The following is a 22299-nucleotide window of genomic DNA, read 5'->3' as shown; positions in this document are numbered from 1 at the left end:
ACACCAAGTAAATTAATGGAAAATCATTCCCAACACTGGGACCAAAATGTACCTGCTGGAGACCCCCAAATCGTGCCATGTTGTGCTTGCAACCGAGGATCCCTCTACGGGACCTTCCAATAGCATGCACCGTTTCGTGCCATGGATCCTACCCTCAAAAGTAGGTGCCACTGCTGCCTGCCAGTTTTGGGCCATCCTTATAAAGGTTTCTGGTACGTCTGTTAGCATCGAAATCATGTAAAGTATGCTAGAGTGCCATTTTCAGGCCCAGGAGGACTGGCCTATGCTATGCCTCAGACAGCTTATTGCCTACCTAAAACCAGATCCTGATACCCTGTGAAGAAGGTCCTCTTCCATCTCCCGAAAACAAAAGTGAGGTTGGGATCTTTGTCAGTGCCTTTTACAGGGACGTTATCTTATTGCCCTCACTTGCCTTGCCTCTGAGGCCTGTGGTATATGTATATCACTGTCCACTCCTACACTCACCTACACACAGAGCTGGATTAAGACCTGTAGAGGCTCTAATCACCCAAAAGATTGTGGTGCCCCGAAATATATCTGATTCAAAATTTAAGCAATAATAAACCGTAAAATAAAAAATAAAATATTCGAACTGAAACAAAACTTACAGTAAGATGTTAAATAATGTTTCTTTTTGTATACTTCACTTTATTTACAGGCTCAGCTGCACCATTTGCAGTTTTGCATCATATGGTCCATGGTAAATCCGGCACTGGAACTTTACTGTGGTGTCCCCTCTTCCCTTGATGCCCTAAGCACATGTGTATTTTGCTTAATGGTTAATCCAGCCCTGTCTACACATTTATTTACACAGTGTAGTTTCTTACTCACATCTTCATGTTGTAGCCTAGAATGTTGCTTCTGTGATGACCCATCTTTTTATTTGCCCATCATTTTGCCAAAGTGAAACAAAAGATTTCAGATCTTCACTAGCAGATCGATGCCATTGACAAGAGCTTGAGCTGGCTTAGTGCAGATTCACGTTTTGCTTGAAATGGAGCTACCATGTGTGAGAGATGGGCAGACAGACACACAGGCAGACACAAAATCAAACACACACAAATGGAGAGGGAAAAAGAGACCGGGAAGAGAGATAAAACAAATAAGCAACCTCCCACTAGATGCAGTGATACTCAGAGTACGGCCCCCCTGACCTTTACATGTGGCCCTATGGTCAAGAGCAGCCCTGGACTGCTGTTCTCTTGACTCAGCACTAACATTAAAAAGATGTTGAATAAACAGGCAAACCTATATTTAAAGTTTAATTGAAGTTAAAAAAGGAAGCAACTAGGTAGCCTGCACCACTTAACTTTAGGAACAACTCCATTTTAAAAGACATCTTGCAGCAAAAGTGTTAAAACACGATAAGGTCTCTTCAAAAATCAAACCATGTGTATTTCATTAACATGTAGAACCATTTCACCTTAGTACATCAGATTATATCAGTACATTGAAAAGTATTTTTTTAAAGTGATAGTTTTCAAATATGAAGCATTTATTTCTCCCGATACTGATAACAATGCCAATAGTGAACTAAGAGGCAAGTCTGTCTTATGTGCCCTCTTTGGGTGGCCTGGGTCCCTATTCTACATAAACCACATTATATTTTATTAAAATCAAACACAGACGAACGTTTTGTACAACACACATCCTGAGGTCATGAATTTCGAGCTCCTCTAATAACTGTAAGAAAAAGGAGGTAAAATGAAATAAAACGATTTCCTAGGATCACACAATTTGGTAAAGTGGGGATGCTGGCATCAATCCCAGGTTTTATGGTTTCACATTGTGCAATTCACCCCCAGATGTATACTTCGCTTCTCCTATACCCACCTTTAGCCCTCACCCCGATCACCACCCTGCTGGCATCAATGCAGCCCTCGGCCACATCACTGGCCAAACTTCGTGGCCCCATGGGAAATGTTTGTGAGTACCCCTGCACTAGAGCGTGCCTGAGAGAGAGGGAGGATGGGAGACAGCAGGGCAGCAACCCTCCCACTAGAGCGTGTTTGAGAGAGAGGGAGGATGGGAGACAGCAGGGTCCGGGAGACAGCAGGGCAGGAACCCTCCCACTAGAGTGTGCTTGAGAGAGAGAGGGGAGATGGGAGGCAGCAGGGCGGGAATCCTCCCACTAGAGAGTGTTTGAGAGAGAGAGAGAGAGAGGAGGCAGCAGGGCAGGAACCCTCCCACTAGAGTGTGCTTGAGAGAGAGAGAGGATAGGAGACAGCAGGGCCTGGGAGACAGCAGGGCAGGAACCCTCCCACTCGAGCGTGTTTGAGAGAGAGAGAGAGAGAGAGAGAGAGAGGGATCGGAGACAGCAGGGCAGGAATCCTCCCACTAGAGCGTGTTTGAGAGAGAGAGAGGATGGGAGACAGCAGGGCAGGAACCCTCCCACTAGAGCGTGTTTGAGAGAGAGAGAGAGATCGGAGACAGCAGGGCGGAAACCCTCCCACTAGAGCGTGTTTGAGAGAGAGAGGATGGGAGACAGCAGGGCAGGAATCCTCCCACTAGAGCGTGTTTGAGAGACACGGAGGATGGGAGACAGCAGGGCCTGGGAGACAGCAGGGCAGGAACCCTCCCACTAGAGCTTGTTTGAGAGAGAGAGAGGATGGGAGACAGCAGGGCAGGAGCCCTCCCACTAGAGCGTGTTTGAGAGAGAGATCGGATGGGAGACAGCAGGGCCTGGGAGACAGCAGGGCAGGAACCCTCCCACTCGAGCGTGTTTGAGAGAGAGAGAGAGAGAGAGATCGGAGACAGCAGGGCAGGAACCCTCCCACTAGAGCGTGTTTGAGAGAGAGAGAGAGAGATCGGAGACAGCAGGGCAGGAATCCTCCCACTAGAGCGTGTTTGAGAGAGAGAGAGAGAGATCGGAGACAGCAGGGCGGAAACCCTCCCACTAGAGCGTGTTTGAGAGAGAGATCGGATGGGAGACAGCAGGGCCTGGGAGACAGCAGGGCAGCAACCCTCCCACTAGAGCGTGTTTGAGAGAGAGAGAGGATAGGAGACAGCAGGGCCTGGGAGACAGCAGGGCAGCAACCCTCCCACTAGAGCGTGTTTGAGAGAGAGAGAGGATAGGAGACAGCAGGGCAGGAACCCTCCCACTCGAGCGTGTTTGAGAGAGAGAGAGAGAGAGAGAGATCGGAGACAGCAGGGCAGGAACCCTCCCACTAGAGTGTGTTTGAGAGAGAGAGAGAGAGAGATCAGAGACAGCAGGGCGGAAACCCTCCCACTAGAGCGTGTTTGAGAGAGAGATCGGATGGGAGACAGCAGGGCAGGAACCCTCCCACTAGAGCGTGTTTGAGAGAGAGAGGATCGGAGACAGCAGGGCAGGAATCCTCCCACTAGAGCGTGTTTGAGAGACACGGAGGATGGGAGACAGCAGGGCCTGGGAAACAGCAGGGCAGGAACCCTCCCACTAGAGTGTGCTTGAGAGAGAGAGAGGATAGGAGACAGCAGGGTCTGGGAGACAGTAGGGCAGGAACCCTCCCACTAGAGCATGTTTGAGAGAGAGAGAGAGATCGGAGACAGCAGGGCGGAAACCCTCCCACTAGAGCGTGTTTGAGAGAGAGATCGGATGGGAGACAGCAGGGCAGGAACCCTCCCACTAGAGCGTGTTTGAGAGAGAGAGGTTCGGAGACAGCAGGGCAGGAATCCTCCCACTAGAGCGTGTTTGAGAGACACGGAGGATGGGAGACAGCAGGGCAGGAACCCTCCCACTCGAGTGTGTTTGAGAGAGAGAGAGAGAGAGAGAGAGATCGGAGACAGCAGGGCAGGAACCCTCCCACTAGAGTGTGTTTGAGAGAGAGAGAGAGAGATCAGAGACAGCAGGGCGGAAACCCTCCCACTAGAGCGTGTTTGAGAGAGAGATCGGATGGGAGACAGCAGGGCAGGAACCCTCCCACTAGAGCGTGTTTGAGAGAGAGAGGATCGGAGACAGCAGGGCAGGAATCCTCCCACTAGAGCGTGTTTGAGAGACACGGAGGATGGGAGACAGCAGGGCCTGGGAAACAGCAGGGCAGGAACCCTCCCACTAGAGCGTGTTTGAGAGAGAGAGGATGGGAGACAGCAGGGCAGGAATCCTCCCACTAGAGCGTGTTTGAGAGACACGGAGGATGGGAGACAGCAGGGCCTGGGAGACAGCAGGGCAGGAACCCTCCCACTCGAGCGTGTTTGAGAGAGAGAGAGAGAGAGAGAGAGAGAGAGAGATCGGAGACAGCAGGGCAGGAACCCTCCCACTAGAGCTTGTTTGAGAGAGAGAGAGGATGGGAGACAGCAGGGCAGGAACCCTCCCACTCGAGCGTGTTTGAGAGAGAGAGAGAGAGAGAGAGAGATCGGAGACAGCAGGGCAGGAACCCTCCCACTAGAGCTTGTTTGAGAGAGAGAGAGGATGGGAGACAGCAGGGCAGGAGCCCTCCCACTAGAGCGTGTTTGAGAGAGAGATCGGATGGGAGACAGCAGGGCCTGGGAGACAGCAGGGCAGGAACCCTCCCACTCGAGCGTGTTTGAGAGAGAGAGAGAGAGAGAGAGAGAGATCGGAGACAGCAGGGCAGGAACCCTCCCACTAGAGCGTGTTTGAGAGAGAGAGAGAGAGATCAGAGACAGCAGGGCGGAAACCCTCCCACTAGAGCGTGTTTGAGAGAGAGATCGGATGGGAGACAGCAGGGCAGGAACCCTCCCACTAGAGCGTGTTTGAGAGAGAGAGGATCGGAGACAGCAGGGCAGGAATCCTCCCACTAGAGCGTGTTTGAGAGACACGGAGGATGGGAGACAGCAGGGCAGGAACCCTCCCACTCGAGCGTGTTTGAGAGAGAGAGAGAGAGAGAGAGAGATCGGAGACAGCAGGGCAGGAATCCTCCCACTAGAGCGTGTTTGAGAGAGAGAGAGGATGGGAGACAGCAGGGCAGGAACCCTCCCACTAGAGCGTGTTTGAGAGAGAGAGAGGATGGGAGACAGCAGGGCAGGAACCCTCCCACTAGAGCGTGTTTGAGAGAGAGAGAGTATGGGAGACAGCAGGGCAGGAATCCTCCCACTAGAGCGTGTTTGAGAGTGAGAGAGATTGGTTGGGAGAGAGCAGGGCGAGTGCCCTTTGCTCTGCAGTGTGGGGGCGGCTCCGGTATTGGCACGGACACGCTGCTGACGGTCCGCCGCAGAGTTCGTCATCCACTCCACACTGAGGTGCCTGCAATGTACAGGGTAGCAGTGAAAGGGGCAGCAGCGAAAGGATGTGGCGTAACCTTCGCCCTTTGTACTGTAGCATGGACTGCAGTAAATATGTTAGGAACTGGAAAAAGGAAATGCAGAAGCTCTCCCTCCACTCCCAGGCACCCCTTCCGCCTCCTCTCCGTCCTTTGTTTCTATGCCATGCGGCAGCGTCCTTGTGGCATTATGCAAGATATTATGAAAGCTCATTCTTGAAAAGTGCTACAAGCATGACTGCGCTCCTTCGATACACTCACTACGTCACAGGCGGAGCAAGATACAAATCTCAGAAGACATGAAGGGAGAAAGGAACACAGAGACAGAAAAAGGAGGGATGTTTTGCACGGTTGGCTTGCATTTGCCCACTAAAATATTTCCTGCAGATAGTGCCCGATGGAACACATTAATGATCTCTTTTGAAATAATGCCCGACTCCCCAATGACTTAAGACAGACAGGAGGGCACAGGGTGCAAATGAGCACTCTCCACACCCTTGCTGCCTGTAACCCTGGGGGGCCAGTTTATTCTCTGGACACAAACGGAATAATGCCACTGTTTAGCTGGGTATTTGGCGCAAAATTATTTTTTCATTTCACTCAAACTGTGAACTAGTGTCAACATCTAAAAATCTGTTTTGGATTGGAGAGCGCCTGTGGGCTGCCTAGATTACAAAATGTTTTGATATTTCTAGCCATCTTAATCTGGAAGACTATCTTTTTAAAAGCAGCTTCTGTGAGTTTAGTAAAATAAAGAGGATTATGCATAACTGCTGTTCATATTAATGACACACGCAATGACATCCAGGGGCTGTGAGTGAGTGCACTTCTACAACCAGAGTCATGGATGTGCACTCGCGGCGAGGTGCATGACTTCTAGGAGCACCCACATTTGAACTCATTCTTCATAGGAGAACACTTCACCCACCAGAGGATCACGACAGCAGATTCCCAGGTGCCGACAAAACACTGATCCCGTTGGAACAAACTATGCATGACTTTTTCATTTTGGCCTAGTTCGTGTTCATTCCTGTCACCCTAAACAGGTTTAGTTTTACATGACAGAATTCATGGCAGACACTGGTGGGCCTGGTTCCATGTAATCTGAAATAGAAAGATGGAGCCAAACTATTCATATGACAGTAGAATTCCATAAATATATCGGCTAAAAAGACACAGGTTCGACAGTGTCCAGGTACAATTTATCTAAAAGCGAGACACATGGCTGCTGAACTCTTGGGCTGCTTTTAGGGCTCCGAGGACTGGTGACTCTTTAGACCATTAGCCCCGAATGCAGCCCCAGTTCAAGGTCAGAGGGTTCCCAATGTCCTACATGACTAGTCTGGCCTGGTGGGGCTCATTTTCTTATAAATAGATTTAATTGCAATAGGACGCGCTAGGAGGCGTGCCCTAACACACACAAATCTACATATGTATGTATACACCCTACTACAATATGCGCTATCACATTAACGCAGGCTAGTAACACTGCTAAATGGCATTTATCAGCCTTGTTGGGCTAAAGATATGGCCATAAATCACACAACAGATAGATTACAAAGAACACCCTTCCTTATTCACCAGGACAATGAACGAATTCTATAATGTCTTGCTCCCCACCTGCATTTGTGATGTATTCCATTTACATCAACAATGGTGGGAGGAGCGTGGCATTCCTTTCAATGTGTAGTTTCTGACTACTTATTGGACGTCTCGTTTTACGACGCGGCTGGTATGGTTTTCTTTAGATGTTACGGCCTGCTGTGGCTGTGGGAATATACAACATTGGATTATTTGGAATTGTTCTGCATATCCTCAATTTGAGGTCCGAATGGGATGGTTTTGGCCGCAGTCCAATCAGTCCACGAGAGGATGAAATATACAGTTCCACAAATTTATGAGTAGTCCCCCCGTAAGCCACACGTATGCACACAAACATCTTTGCAATTGGACTTATGTATTGGTGCCATATTGGCCACCGTTGCATAAGAATTGCCAGCGATTTTACATCACAGAGCATCTGAGATGAATGCTCTGCTCTGAGAACTGCCTGTCGGTATTGTAATTATGCATTACACGAGCAAGTACCGGGCCCATCCAGAAAAAGACACTAAAGAACGACTAGATCAATGCATACAATTGCATGGTGAACCTTGTCAAACGTGGCACTAAATTGGCTACTTGATAGCTTATATATTAAAACAATTGAACCCAACCAGTGTTGGATTATTGGACTAAACATACTTGTTTACAATCACAACGCCAATAAACATCACAGCTGCCAAAATCTCTCCTGGTGCAAAGGAGCTCACATTTTAAATGAATGCTGCACTTCTACAATAGGGCCTTGATTTACAATTTGGCAAAGAGAGGCAGTACCCTCACTCCGCCAGGGTACTGCCATGCTCAAACCAGATGCCAATGACAAGTGGATTGTGGTACTTTGGACAGCGGCAACCAGATGGTTTATCTTCGCCTCTGTACTCGGGAGGGGATGGCCACTATGACCCACTCAAGGCTTCGTCTCTTGTGATCATGGCCTCTCCTCACACTCAACAGTGGTAATAAATAGCATATTAGACTCTGGACATCTGCATATATACAATACATATGTTTATAGGATACGGAATGAGTAACATCCAGTATGGTGCAATATGGCTCTCACCGGGGCTCTGGAGACATCATCTAGCACAAAGCTAAAGGGAGGACTTTGAGACTATGCCTGTTAGACCTTGAGGAAGAGCCATGCCAGGCCTAAAACACACAATAGCAGGACAAGGAAAGAAGAGTAGGTGTTGGATTTGATTGCTGTAAGATTTTAAACTCTGAAGAAATTAAATAAGTAAATTAAAAGAGATTTAAATAATCATTGCAAGATACCTGATAAATGTTAAGCCTCCAGTGCAGCATGTGCAATTTGAAGCCATACCAGAAAAGAGCTTTGGGCTAATGTATGGTTTGTAAATGTTACTAGAGCCTGAGATGGCTATATAGGATATTAGAACATTGGAATGTTGGGAGCTCCATTGAAAACAATGGAGTGCTCCGGGCCTATAATGGCTGGTATAAGCCTGGAGCTCCAACATTCCAATGTTCCTTTGTTCACAGCTCTGGCTGTGAACAAAGGCTTCAGGGAGCCTGGGGGGATTCCAATCCCCTCACGCTTCCAAAAGGCTTTGTTTTTTTTGTTAGAACATTCTGTCCTCTAGTGAAAGAATGTTCTAATAGCCTTATAGCCCTTCGTAGATGGGATATACCGCTATTAAAGTCCCTCTCCCTTGTTAAAGGCCCTCACCTTCGGCTCGGGGCCTTTAACGCTGGAGAGGGCCTTTAATAGCCGGTATAGCCCTCTATGGCGGGCTATAAGGCTATAATATTAAACGTTATCCATCCATTATATTGAAATTATCTGCTTTCTATGGGGTAGTTAGCATTAATAATGTGTTTTTTCTCAAACAGGGAAATAGTGTGATCCAGCATGTGTGAGGTCCAGTATGTCACTTACTCGTCTATACTGTTTGACTGTCTGCAGTAAAAAGAAGTAAACAATACTTAATTATGTAGTTAAAAATGTAGAATTTTATTTTAAAAGTGTTGTGCATTGTCAGTAGAAGGGAGAGACAGCTGAAGCTGTTTTCTGCCAGGTGCAGCAAACAATGGATACAGAGTGGAATTAGAATGTGTACTTTTTGTTTACCTTCCATGAATAGATGGTTGATAAAGCAATAGACTGTGGTCAGCACCTTTTGAGTTATGCGATGGGTGATGGCGAACGGTCCTCCACCCTCTGATACTTTTCACCATACTCCATGACTAAAGAATCTAGTGGATTAGGATGCTGTTGTACTCCAAGAGTCACAAACGGCGTATACTTTTGTACCTTCATCGGTACATTATTCTCCATATTGCTTAAATGATGTTTTTATGTTTGATGAATGGAAAAATATTTTTTTAATTTGGTAAAAGGATTAATTATATATTTAAAATAAAATCCCTAAAATTAGCATTCTCTATGTAATGTTGGGACTGACTAAACCTGGGAATATTGGCTCTAGCTGCTGGTGTGTGCCTGCAATCAGTGCACCGAGAGTGTAAAGCAGGGGCAAAAAGCAGAAAGGGATAGTTTGCCTGTGGACTGTCAGAATTATTTGACATTAAGGAGACAGGTGCTAGCAGCAGTACCGCCCAGATATTGTTGGACATTAAGAGTAGTTAGTTGATCTTCTTCTCGTTATGCTCTTTTACCTTTGGCCTGGGCTCATACTTGCTGGGGTTAGGGGCGTGGCTTGGTCATTAATATTAGGAGGGGGGGTGAGCTTCAGGTTTTCCAACAACCATGCTGGCACAGCATGTTAAAATGTATCACAAAAAAAGTATCCTATCACCATCTTGTCTTCGTTTAAGCCTGTTTCTCCAAAGGAAAGACAACCCAAAAGGGTAGTTTAGGGATCATGACACCCCCTATTGGTGTCATGCTTGATCGTCGAGTCTCACCCTGGTCCATATAAACCAGGGTGGGCTCAATCATCTTCCCGGGAGCATTTTGAATATTATTCCCAGAGGGGTCTAAAAGATTAAAAATACCTAAACGACACCCAGGTTTCCCATTATTCTTGGGTGACTTTGACTAAAACGTTTAAATATAGGGGAGTTCTTAGGGGAGTTAATACTCTACCACCCTAACTTGTTGTTGATATGTTTTAGCCCTCTGAATGGCCTACCATAGGTCCAGGACTTTCATAATGACAACCCCTATGTTCACGCCCCGTCCGCGTATTTTAAGTGTTCTATCCTCTATTGATTAATAGTCTCATCATGTCAGTCAGTGGAAACACATATATCACAACACTTAATTTCAGGCAGGCCTATTTGCCTATCCCAAGGTATTGTTGGTGTGTATTAACGCTTGTTGTCATCCCAGGCAATGTGTTGTGGTCAATTAGAAGAAATAAAAACCATAATAATTTCAGTAGTAAAAATGGGGGTTCACTCGCGTACACGTAAGACAGATATGTGGTATATACATTCTGTACCTGTTGCATGCTGTATAACGTACACAAGATAGACCAACATAGGTACAGTGGATCTATTCTGTGCACAGTTGCAAGCTCCATTATTTAAGCATACAAGCTTCCTCTGCATCTTTCGATAAAAAACCAACTTGATAATATATACGTGTATCATTGAGATTTGTGAGATACACTCCAGTGTGAGATTCTCAACTGTGGATCACTGCACACATCTGAGAGAGCACAGGGCTTCCCGATGCACTTATATGGATTATTGGTTAGCACAGTATTACTCTAAATGGATATACTTGCACCATATCCGGGTTGGTGGAGGCTCATCCCTATTGTCACTCTAAACTTAGAAAAAGTTAGCAGAAGTGCGGTAGGTTATGAAGAGATTAGAAGTCTTATTCTGTTCATCTCATTCCTAAAATATACGATGGCTCCCTCACTTACCACACCACCACCATACTATTTATTTAACCACCGATTCACCTGTGCAGATAACCGGACTGCAGAGAAACCACTGCTTATGTTTGCATATTGGTCAGTACTGTGTATTCTGGGTTTGGCGCAAGGTGATGGGAGCGTGCAGTGTTACGTGTCTTGTGATCGTGAGGCAACACGGGAAGTGTAGTTTCCTAGTAGCCATAGCGATAAAACACCGGCAATTCTCCTAGTTTGGTTCCCATACAGATTTCATGTTCTATATAGCTAAAGTCTGCTAACGCGAACTGTTTTGTTTGTATTATCATTATATTTTTATTATGTAGGTCTCTTCAAGCCTATTCTTTCAGCAAAAACATCTGGATGGGAGTGTATTCGGTGGGAGGGTGCCAGGGGCTGAGAGGAGAAAGGTGGGGGGCGCGGGAGAGGAATTATCATATCTCCCTTCCACAGTATCTCATAATCCGCATCATTGATTTTGGGAGGCTGCATTCTACGATTCCCCTGTACACCTGTATAGAAAATCTTTTTCCCTTCCCAACATAGTGGATGTGGGAAAAAGGTATGGACAACATGTTAAAATACATTATAAGAGAAGTAGTGCAAATGGGTAGCTTAAGGGGTGGTGGAAAGGGAGCTGAGTGCAGAATGTAAGGGGTGCTAAAACACAATATTTTGTAAACTAAACATTTTTTAAGACCTTCATAACAGGGAAGACATAGTGTGTGTGTGTGTGTGAGTGTTTGTGTGTGAAAATATCCCAGGTGAAATTCAACATACTGTTCACCATACTCCATTGAAAATACCTGTAACCAATTATTTACTAGAGAATAGATTTATTAGGGGGGTGACGATCCCAAATACCCTCCATAAAACTATGCCCCTGGCTGAGGGGATAATTTACAGAAGTAAAGTCCCCAGGGAAGGGTGTTAACTGCTGTTAATACTCTAAGAGGTGGGCAATAATGTTTAATTGAGTAATTTTACATCTCTGAAGCAATCGTACTCACTTGGCGAATTAATTATAAAGAACAACATAGAAACTTGTTTGCGTCCCAAATGAATGGCTTTTTTGTGATTATGTGTTTGAGCTTGCCACTATTACATTCTGCCAGGCAATGGAGTATTGTTAAAGCAGAAGGCATAATGCCTTTGTGATGTCATAGATGCTGTTCCACTCTCAGCAGTGACTGACAAAGGCACTGATGTTCAGAGAAGATGGATTTAAATAATCTGTAGTCAGGGTTGGATTGGGATTAAAAATCGGCCCGGGCATGCTAAAAAAAAGTGGCCCACCTTTGCATATTGGTTTTCGGCAAAATAATGCTTCGGCGAAATTTTATAAAAACAAGGATGGGTGGGGGGTTAAAAAAAATGCACGTATTAGTTTACATTGGTGAAACACACCTGAAAACAGGTGAGGACACTTTTGCTCAGGCCCCTTGCCCCATTCAATATGCATATATTAAAGGGCCGGCCCTGCAATAGAAAGGGAGTGACACCTGTCGTTGATGAAAGGGTGGTAAATGACACTCATCTGCCTCCAGAAAGGCCACTCAGGCCCCTACTGGGCCGCTGGCGGTATCTGAACAATGCATAAACCACCCAAATCGGCCCCAGGCTGCTCAGAAAAGCAGCCCACAACTGGAACTGAACACCGGCCCCTCGGACATTACCCGAGTGCCCGCGTTACCAATCCGACTCTGTCTGTGGTGCCAGATAATATTGCGATAATGACATTGAATGAAAAACCTACTTCTGATAACATCAGTTGGCCCCTTCCTAATTACCAACTGGCATACACTGTAAAGCATTTTATTTTAGCTGTACCTGTGTCTTTAGAGTTGGGGTTTGGATCTGGGATCCATTAAACATGGACCTTGTGCAAATGCATTTCTAATCATATCTATTTTTTTCCAAATAGAAATGACAACGTTAATATCACGACGACTGAATGATGAAGGAACAAAACCAGCAATCAGATCAGTAAGTATCAAAGGCATAGATACTGATAAACTGCTTCTGCTGAACTGTGGAAATTATATTTTTAACCTTTATAAATATTATCATGTGATCATCTTATATATGTTGTTTCTGATGGCAAAAACAGAAGTCTGCAAGCATGAAATTCAAATAACTGACAACTTTAATAAGTTAACAATCTATACACATAATACTACATATTTACTGGTATTGGTAAATTGACTTTAGCATTTCGGTTTAAATGTTTACGTCAATATATTCACTAATTGCAAGACATTTTAGCATGTTCGTGAGCATTCATATTCACAATAAAAATAATTTAAACTGTAAAGCGTAACATTCTATTGGAAACTCTAGTTATAGATTAAGTATGCTAGAACTACTAGTATCCAAAGAACACGATAGGCTATTGTTTTTGGAACTCGATGGGGGGACAGAGAGTGCCCTGAAAAAGCAGTAGAGTACACAGTTAAATAAGAACAATAAAAACACCTCATTGGTTCAGTAAAATAATTATACACAGACAGCTGGCAAGCATGGCAGATGTTTACTGAAGTTCTTCTGGCTAGAGACCCCATATGAGGTGGACACCCCTGCACCACCAACGGTGGTCACCAACTACCTCAGCAGTGGTCACTCAGAGGTGCCAAACCGCCATGAACGATGAAGCCCACCGAAAACAGAAGAGGCATCCGGTGTACACTCAGGGCATGATCAGATCCGAGTCTGGATAGCAAACTCACCTTAATAACCCTTTGTGATTGTAGTAACATCCAGTTAGTGTAGACAAGGCCATTATGAGAAAGTTCACCCAGCAAATTAGAAAGATATGTGCCTTATTCACAAGGAGAATAATAAATCTGCTCCTGTATAATTACTCCTGCACATGGGTACATGTTTAGGATTAACCAATACCTGGTTTTATGTCTATAAAAACTTTTTGGGATCCTTTTTGTTAGAAATTGGGTTTTTGGTTGACTGGGGTGTGAGCTGTGATCAAGCAGTAACCACAATCCTAGTCAGGGTAAGGCACAAGCAAACCCCACATTTACCTGTGCTCACCCTGTGGTCGCTTGGCACAGAGCAGTCAGGCTTAACTTGAATGCAATGTGTGAAGCCTTTGTGCAACACTTAAAGCAGTGAAACAGTAAAAACACCACACAAAAACATCCCACTCCACGTTTAGAAAAATAGAATATTTTTTAATAAATAAAACAAGACCAAAATGACAAAAATCCAATCAGGGAAAGTGGAGATATGAATTCCAAAGTGTTATGTTGAAATAGCAGCAAAAAGCATAAAGGGCCAACAGGGATATCTGGTCACACCGGACCTGGAGAAAGTCACAAGTTCAGGCCGACTGTGTGAGAGCACATTCGGGCTACAGAGACCCAGTTACGCCCACTTATCAAAGTACATTAAATCCTGGTTGCGGAGCGCTGCATGGATCTGAGGCGGAGAAGCGTTGGGCAGTCGAAGTGATGCGTCAGTTCTGAGATGAGGCAAGGCTGTGGTGCGAGGTCCTGGTGTGTCATCTTTGAAGATACTATTGACAGGGCTTGCAATGTGAAGTCTAGGTGTTGATGATGTGCCACGCAGCTGAGGTGATGCGTTGGTTCTGATGAGCTGCAAGGCTAAGATGCGGGGGCTGGTGTCTGAGTTGCGCCATGAGATTGCCTATGCGTCGGTTCTGAAGATGCAAGGGTGATGCAGATCTTCTGCGGCGGGCCCAATCCATGCAGCAGCACTGCATCCAGTCTGCTTGAGGGTTCACCACTCAGCCATGGAGATGCGTGCTAAAGGATGCGCTGCTCAGCAGAGAAGATGCGTTGGTTCTGCTGGTAAGCACCTTAGACCCACTTCCAAGGGTCCAGGACCGAGAAAGCACCACTTGGCAAGGTAGCCTCACAGATGGCAGAGTCCAGGTGCAGATGCAAGGTTGTTGGAAGCCTGTTATGACCCTCAGGCGTTAGATCAGGAGGCCATCCAATTAGCCCTTGGAGTCACTTTGGGTTCTGGGTTCGAGAGATGCAGGTCCAGTCCTTCTCACCCATGCAAGAGGACAGCCGGTCAGCACAGCAGAGCCAAGCAGAAGTCCAGTAAAGTAGCAGTCTAGCAGAGTGGCAGTCCTCTCAGCAGCACAACAGTCCTATTTCCTGGCAGAGTATCCACAGGTCCAGAAGTGTACTGAAGTAAGGGAGCCTGCGGTCCAGTACTTATACCCAGTAATGCCTTTGAACTTGGAGAGACTTTAAAGACAAGCCTTCAAAGTGCCCTGCCAATGCATCGCTGGTTCCAGACTAACTACAGGGGGGTGGCAGCCCTTTGTGTGGGGATAGGACACAGCCTATTCAGGTGTAGGTGAGGCTAGGGTCCAGCTCATCCTTCTCATTCTGCCACTCAGTCACACTCAAGTTCCCATTGTGGGTGGCTGTGTGGGTGGAATACACAAAGTACAACTACCATCCACACTAAGTCATGTGATCAGAGACAGGCTACAGGCACCAACTGGGAAAGGCAAGAAATTGTCAACTTTCTAAAAGTTATCAAAACAAGCGGATGGGTTGTAAACTCACAGATCCAGCCGCAACAGCTATACAAGCATTGAATTTCAAGAATCCAATATCAAGAAACCATATTTTTAACCATTGGATCAATTGTAATCCATGTTTATTCCAAAATTACTTCAATACTTTTATAAAGACTGTGCAATTCCACTCTTTTAATACTGTAGAAATGCCAATCCAGGCTTTTTCCTATAACATGTCAGAATTCACATTCAATCCTTGGAAACCATACCTATGTTTACTCAATGCATTTCGGGCTGAAAAGCCCTTCGTCAGGGGTCTGAAATATAAACTAAACCCATCAATCACCAGAAATCATCATGTCTAGAAATTAATACACCATTTAATTTGTTTAACATACAGTTATGCCCTAAATACAGTATGCCCAGTGTTTCAATTCATCCTCATATAAAAGGAAATTATGTGTCTCCCACATTAAACAATACCAATGTTCTGTGACTCCCACTTTCAACAAAAAAATATGCCCTGTGTTCAATTGGTTTTTTTTGGGCATTTTTTCTAATAAAATGCTTTATTTCATCTGATTGTGCGGACTGTGAATGTGAGTAAGACCATGGACTGAAATGACTAGCCTTTCTCATGCTGTACTTACACTTTCACATAGAATTTGTGTATGTGGTACAAAGTGCATGCACACTGAAGCATCTCTAAAAACACTCAGTGATCACTTTAATTGCAGATGCATCCCAAGGGATAACAAATACTTTTAACCTCAGTGTCAGATCCCATGTTCATCCAACTTAACATTCCTAAGACGCTTTATGTGGGACCAGAACCTATTAGCAGGGAGAGCTCGTCAGATTCACTGAGCATCTTCTGAAGATCCCATCAACCACACAGTGGGTACTCTTGATTTCCATCAATCAATCAGGATTTGTATAGCGAGACTAATGACCCATAAGGGTATCCAGGCACTAGGTTGCAGGGTTCAGTCGAAAAGACAGGCATTGAGTCTCTTCCTGAATTCTTCCAGAGAAGGTGATGTCCGGAAATGGAGGGGATGGCCATTCTAGGACTTAGCTGCGAGGTAGGAGAAGGAACGGCCTGTGCTGTGGCTTTGGTGGATGCAGAGGGTCTGTGTGAGGGTAAGGGTGAAAGAGTGAAGGTTCCTGGATGGTTGGTGGAAGTTGAAGCGGCGGTTGATGTATGCTGGTACAAGGTTGTGGAGGGCTTTGCAGGCGTCTGCCAATTTTATGAATAAAGTGGTGCAAAAGGGGGTGGTGATGGACGGAGCATCTGAACCAATCAAACACTCACACCCAGTCAACAGATCTGGGTTTATTCCATCACTGTTCTTTAGCCCACTCTGCCACCCCAGTTCAGACATGGCCATATGCAAATCAGTCTGACCCTGTGCCTCATGGGAACAGTCCAGCCCGAACTGCCAAGCCATGCCTTCCCTGGACCGGAAACAAGCTTCCTAGGACCAGTTTCTGGCATTTCAGCCGTCTTCAGCCAGGCTTGCTTGAATCCAGTGGCAAAGTGAGCAAGGGACTCACGTCTGAGCATACCCTGCCAACTTATGGCGAACAAAGTGGTACAAAAGGGGGTGGTGATGGTCGGAGCATCTGAACCAATCAAACACTCACACCCAGTCAACAGATCTGAGTTTAATCCATCACCATTCTTTAGCCCACTCTGCCACCCCAGTTCAGACAAGTCCATATGCAAATCAGCCCGACCCTGTGCCTCATGGGAACAGTCCAGCCCGAACTGCCAAGCCATGCCTTCCCTGGACCGGAAACAAGCTTCCTAGGACCGGTTTCTGGCATTTCAGCCATCTACAGCCAGGCTTGCTTGAATCCAGTGGCAAAGTGAGCAAGGGACTCACGTATGAGCATACCCTGCCAACTTATGGCGAACAAAACGGTACAAATGGGGGTGGTGAAGGACGGTGGGGATGTAGCTGGATGGCTGGACCCACTTTGTGAATTAATTCAGTATGACATAGTTTCAGCTACAACTGACTGAAAGTACCATAATGGTTCACCATTTTACTTCACCAACTGCATTGTTAACATGGTGTTTCCAAATGGATATTTCCAAATCCTAATATCCACTGCTTAATTGAATGATTTTTCATCATTTGAAAACTATGGGGCCGATTATGATAGAGGATTTTCCGCCTCCTCCGGGCCGGCGGAAGCCACCGCCGGCCCGGAGGAGGCGGAAAATCCTCTGCGGAGTCACCAAAGACCCACCGCCGCATTACGATGGCTGGTGGGTCTTGGATTCTGTCCGCTGCTTTTCCGCCGTGGTCGGATTACAACCGCGGCAGAAAAGCTCTCCTTTGGCTGGCAGTGTCTATCAGACACCGCCAGCCAAATTAGGAAGCATTAGTAAACATGCTTTTCCGCGGCGTTTTTTCCGCCGTGGAAAAGCATGTGTACTTTTGCTTTTGGGGGCCCGTTGCGGGCCCCCAGGGCGTAGGCGGGTGGGGGGGTGCACATGGGGGGTACCTATGGTACCCCCCAGCATTTACATGCACAAAGCGGCAGGCACCGCGCGGTGCCTGCCGCTTTGTGCATGTAAATGTAAAACATGCACTTTTAACATTGCGGCGGGTGCTGCTTGAAGCAGCACCCGCCGCAATGTTAAATATCCAGGATGTGACCGCCGGGGTGGCGGTCACATCCTGATTTGCACGGAGGGACCTCCGCAGTCCATGCGGACGGTCCCTCCACCTCTGGGATGGCGGACGGACGCAAGTCCGTCCGCCATCCTAATCGTCCCCAATGTTTGCCCTTGTTTCATGGAAGGGAAATATAAATGGTCCTATCTGTACAGCTATTTGTGAGTGTAAGCTTGTCTTACGCAAACAAGTAGCCGTTTTGACCTTATAAAAGAATTTACTCACAGAAAAATTGTCATGTAAGTAAATCTACTCTACTAGGTTGCGAGTGGGCGTCCCATGGCTTTAATGCCCTGTGAAATTCTGCACACACAGACAAACGTACTCCTTAATGGATATTTTCGAACTTCTCTTGTGGCAGAGGTGTAGGGAAATATATTATTTACATGTACAGAAAAATAATTAATGTTTATTGGTACATTAGTCCATGCGTGGTGGATTTTTCTGTGAGCATATATATTTATGTATATATTTGCTAATGTCAGATTGGAATTCATAATCGTTTTTAGAAGTACGCCTGTAACAGGAGTACTTCTGAAAACGTCTGTGAATTACTGAAAATCATAATTCTGTACCCATGCAAGGTCATAGACCTCGGGTTACCTATATACAACTTTCTTAAAGAATATACACAACTAATTGCATGTTATCAATTGAATTAACTACAAAATGAATAATGACATGGTTTTACAGTACAGATGAGAAAGAAATGCAGACTTGAACTTAGCATAACTGGTGCTGCATATTTATACAACTGACAGAACACCTGGTTGTTCAAGTTATGGGTGTTTTTCATATGTCAACAAGCAGCATTACAGAATGACCTGACATTAAAATACATGTTTGTTGTATGCTAATGGGGTTTCCATAGTGCAGTCCTACACGCAACACAGAGTTGTGTACTCTACAAGTGAAAAGGAGGTACATTGGAGTACATATACAGCAATAATTGTAGATGTAAGGACTCTAAAACAAAGTTAAAAGACAGGTTCCAAAACTTTAGGTAAACAGTGACGGTGGTAAAAAGCTTTGTTGCAGGGGATGCATTACTTGGAAAATTATGAAAAAGTTTTTGTATAACTATATAAAATAGACACTTTAGGTGCTATGGTCATGGAGCAAAGGATGTCAATCCTTGTTGCAGATTTTAATTGCTTGGTTTTACTTGATGTTGATGCTGCCCTCCAATGATGTTGAGACTGTCCTACATAGCTTCTGCATTGACTGCTTTCACATCTTTTAGTCTTCTTTTTGTACTTGGTCCTATTAAAGACAAACAGGGCTGAGTCTGAGAGTGGTGTGATAAAGAATAGCAATCTAACTCGAAAGGTATGCCACAATGTAAAGGTACCATACAATGAGACTTCTGCCCATAGACAAGTGGGAGACTAGTTCAAACAAAAGCAAAATGAGGTGCAGGTAAAATAAAAATGAAATAAAAAAATATTTTGTATAGACTATCACAGAAGAATTCGTTTTCAACCAGTCATGCAAGATAACTCATAACAAATGCAAATAACATTTCAACTTACACTAGCATTTACCATGCTTGTTGAATGCTTAGTTAATGTCATTACAAAATAATGGGGTGACCCATACTAGTCCAAGGACCTGAGTAATGCTTGGTATAGAAAACAATGGTCCTAGATTAATTGCCTTAGAAAGTACTCATTAAGTCAAAATCTATGAACATGATACACAAAGAACTCAAGTTACACCATAAGTCTACCCCAGTAGTTTCTCAATTCAATTAAGTATATATATATATTTTTATACCTCAAAAAGACACACAAACACCATAACTAGCTTCAATAGTGACTGTTTAATCTCACAGTTATTATAACAGAACACTCTAGGGAACGTTTCAGAACAGAAAATAGGGTTGCTTCAGGGGGAATGTGGAAAAAGGATTGTGCTCATGAAAATAGAACAGATGTATAGGGAGGAAAATCAGACAGTAGTTAACACAATTAATTACACATAGTAATGTCCTTAGTAAACTAGTCGTGGTTTACAGTAGCACCAGTTTTACAATGGGGCCTGTCTCTCATGGATTCAAAAGTACTTTTCTGGTTCTTGATGTTGTACGGAGTATAATCTTCTGTAAAGAGGTAGGGATGGGGTGAAGTAGGGGTTTCCATAGTACAGTCCTACACGCAACACAGAGTTGTGTACTCTACAAGTGAAAAGGAGGTACATTGGAGTACATATAAAGCAATAATTGTAGATGAAAGGACTCCAAAACAAAGTTAAATGACAGCTTCTAGAACTTTAGGTAAACGGTGACGGTGGTAAAAAGCTTTGTTGAAGGGGATGCATTACTTGGAAAATTATGACAAAGTTTTTGTATAAATATATAAAACAGGCACTTTATGTGCTATCGTCATGGAGCAAAGGATGTCAATCCTTGTTGCAGATTTTAATTGCTTGGTTTTACTTGATGTTGATGCTGCCCTCCAATGATTTTGAGACTGTCCTACATAGCTTCTGCGTTGACTGCTTTCACATCTTTTAGTCTGCTTTATGCACTTGGTTCTAGTAAAGACAAACAGGGCTGAGACTGAGAGTGGTGTGATAAAGAATAGCAATCTAACTCGAAAGGTACGCCACAATGTAAAGGTACCATACAGTGAGACTTCTGCCTATAGACAAGTGGGAGACTAGTTCAAACGAAAGCAAAATGAGAGCGTTCTGTTATAATAACTGTGAGATTAAACAGTCACTATTGAAGCTATTTATGGTGCTTGTGTGTCTTTTTGAGGTATTAATAAAATAAATCTACTTAATTGAATTGAGAAACTACTGGGGTACACTTATGGTGTAACTTGAGTTCTATGTGTATCATGTCCCGGTGATGTTCACCGGGACTGCGCTATGAAGGCTTACTAAGATGCCTTAATACAATGTGCAGTTTTCAGGACAACAGTGTCGATTGAATCCTAACACTGGTGGATTAAGGCATCTTAGTAAGCCTCCATAGCGCAGTCCCAGTGATGATCACCGGGACTGCGCTATGGAGGCTTACTAATATGCCTTAATCCACCAGTGTTAGGATTCAATCGACAATGTTGTCCTGAAAACTGCACATTGTATTTCAATACCTATTCTAAATCACTGCTACAATAATGCGGACCACTACCTGAGGGGCTGTAACCCTGACTTTGCCTTGATACAGGTTGTCCCCTCTCGCCCTGAGGAAGACCCGCCTGTAGGGGATACAAACCACCCTTTATGCGCCAGGGTCGAAACGTCAACACTTTCCCCTACCGGGCCTGTACCCTACTTCACCCCATCCCTACCTCTTTACAGAAGATTATACTCCGTACAACATCAAGAACAAGAAAAGTACTTTCGAATCCATGAGAGACAGGCCCCATTGTAAAACTGGTGCTACTGTAAACCATGACCAGTTTACTAAGGACATTACTATGTGTAATTGATTGTTTAACAGCTTTATGATTTCCCTCCCTATACATCTGTTCTATTTTCACAAGCACAATCCTTTTTCTACACTCCCCCAGGAGCAACCCTCTTTTCTGTTTTGAAACATTCCCTACAGTGTTCTGTTATAATAACTGTGAGATTAAACAGTCCCTATTGAAGCTATTTATGATGCTTGTGTGTCTTTTTGAGGATATATTTAAATGAATTGAGAAACTACTGGGGTACACTTATGATGTAACTTGAGTTCTATCACTTAGTGAATGTCGTCTGGAACGCTGAGAATGTATTTGTAAGTCAACATGCCATCTGGAAATGTAGAAAAAACTTCAAGCCCTTTGAAATATAATAGCTAGAAGGTCACTTAATATGTCAAGTTAAATATGCATTGATGTGATGCTTGGTTGACAATAAAAGTGGTGCATATCATATGCTGGCTTTCTTCTTCTGTGTCTATGTGGCATATTTCTTGAATTTCCCAAAATACCAGTAAACATTTTACACTTGCATGATGGACACCTTCCATTGACTTTCAGCTGAACACATACTTATGGTAGCCTTCCCATAACAGGTTACTGCTTCTACTTTGAAGTACACATGTTGTAGGATGATCCGTATGCTTACAAAGACCTACTGTTACACTAGGAAATCAGTGTCATGCAATTAAATATGTATATAATCCATTTCAGGTGGCATACTTTAACGTTTTACTGTTTATATCACTTTTTGTAACATTTTTTGCTTAGCTCATTTCTGTCTTCTTTGAGTGTGCTCTGTGACTTCCTGTTCTTCCCTTGAGAGGTTCACGGACACTGCCAAAAGACAGGGTGACATTATACAAAAAGTCTAAATATAAGGAAACAAAAATACAACAAATCACTATTTTATGAAATGTGTTGTTTCATTTGAAGCTTAAACAGAGAAATAATGTGATATTTCAAGATGTATACAATGCTGTCCATTCAGGGTGAATAATGGAAAAT

General features: G+C 44.5%; 1 long non-coding RNA gene across 2 annotated transcripts in view; it reads left to right on the top strand.

Annotated features, from left to right (window-relative positions):
• The window catches only part of LOC144825265 (uncharacterized), a 149372-nt gene that overhangs the window by 32407 nt on the left and 94666 nt on the right, over positions 1-22299 (top strand). For both annotated transcript variants that reach the window (XR_013609366.1, XR_013609367.1), the window contains exon 2: positions 12597-12658. This is a non-coding gene — a long non-coding RNA (uncharacterized LOC144825265). The remainder of the gene's footprint in view (positions 1-12596; positions 12659-22299) is intronic.

Source organism: Lissotriton helveticus, chromosome 3_1 (assembly GCF_964261635.1).
Source record: "Lissotriton helveticus chromosome 3_1, aLisHel1.1, whole genome shotgun sequence".
Taxonomy (NCBI): domain Eukaryota; kingdom Metazoa; phylum Chordata; class Amphibia; order Caudata; family Salamandridae; genus Lissotriton; species Lissotriton helveticus.
This window is presented reverse-complemented; position numbering and strand designations above follow the sequence as displayed.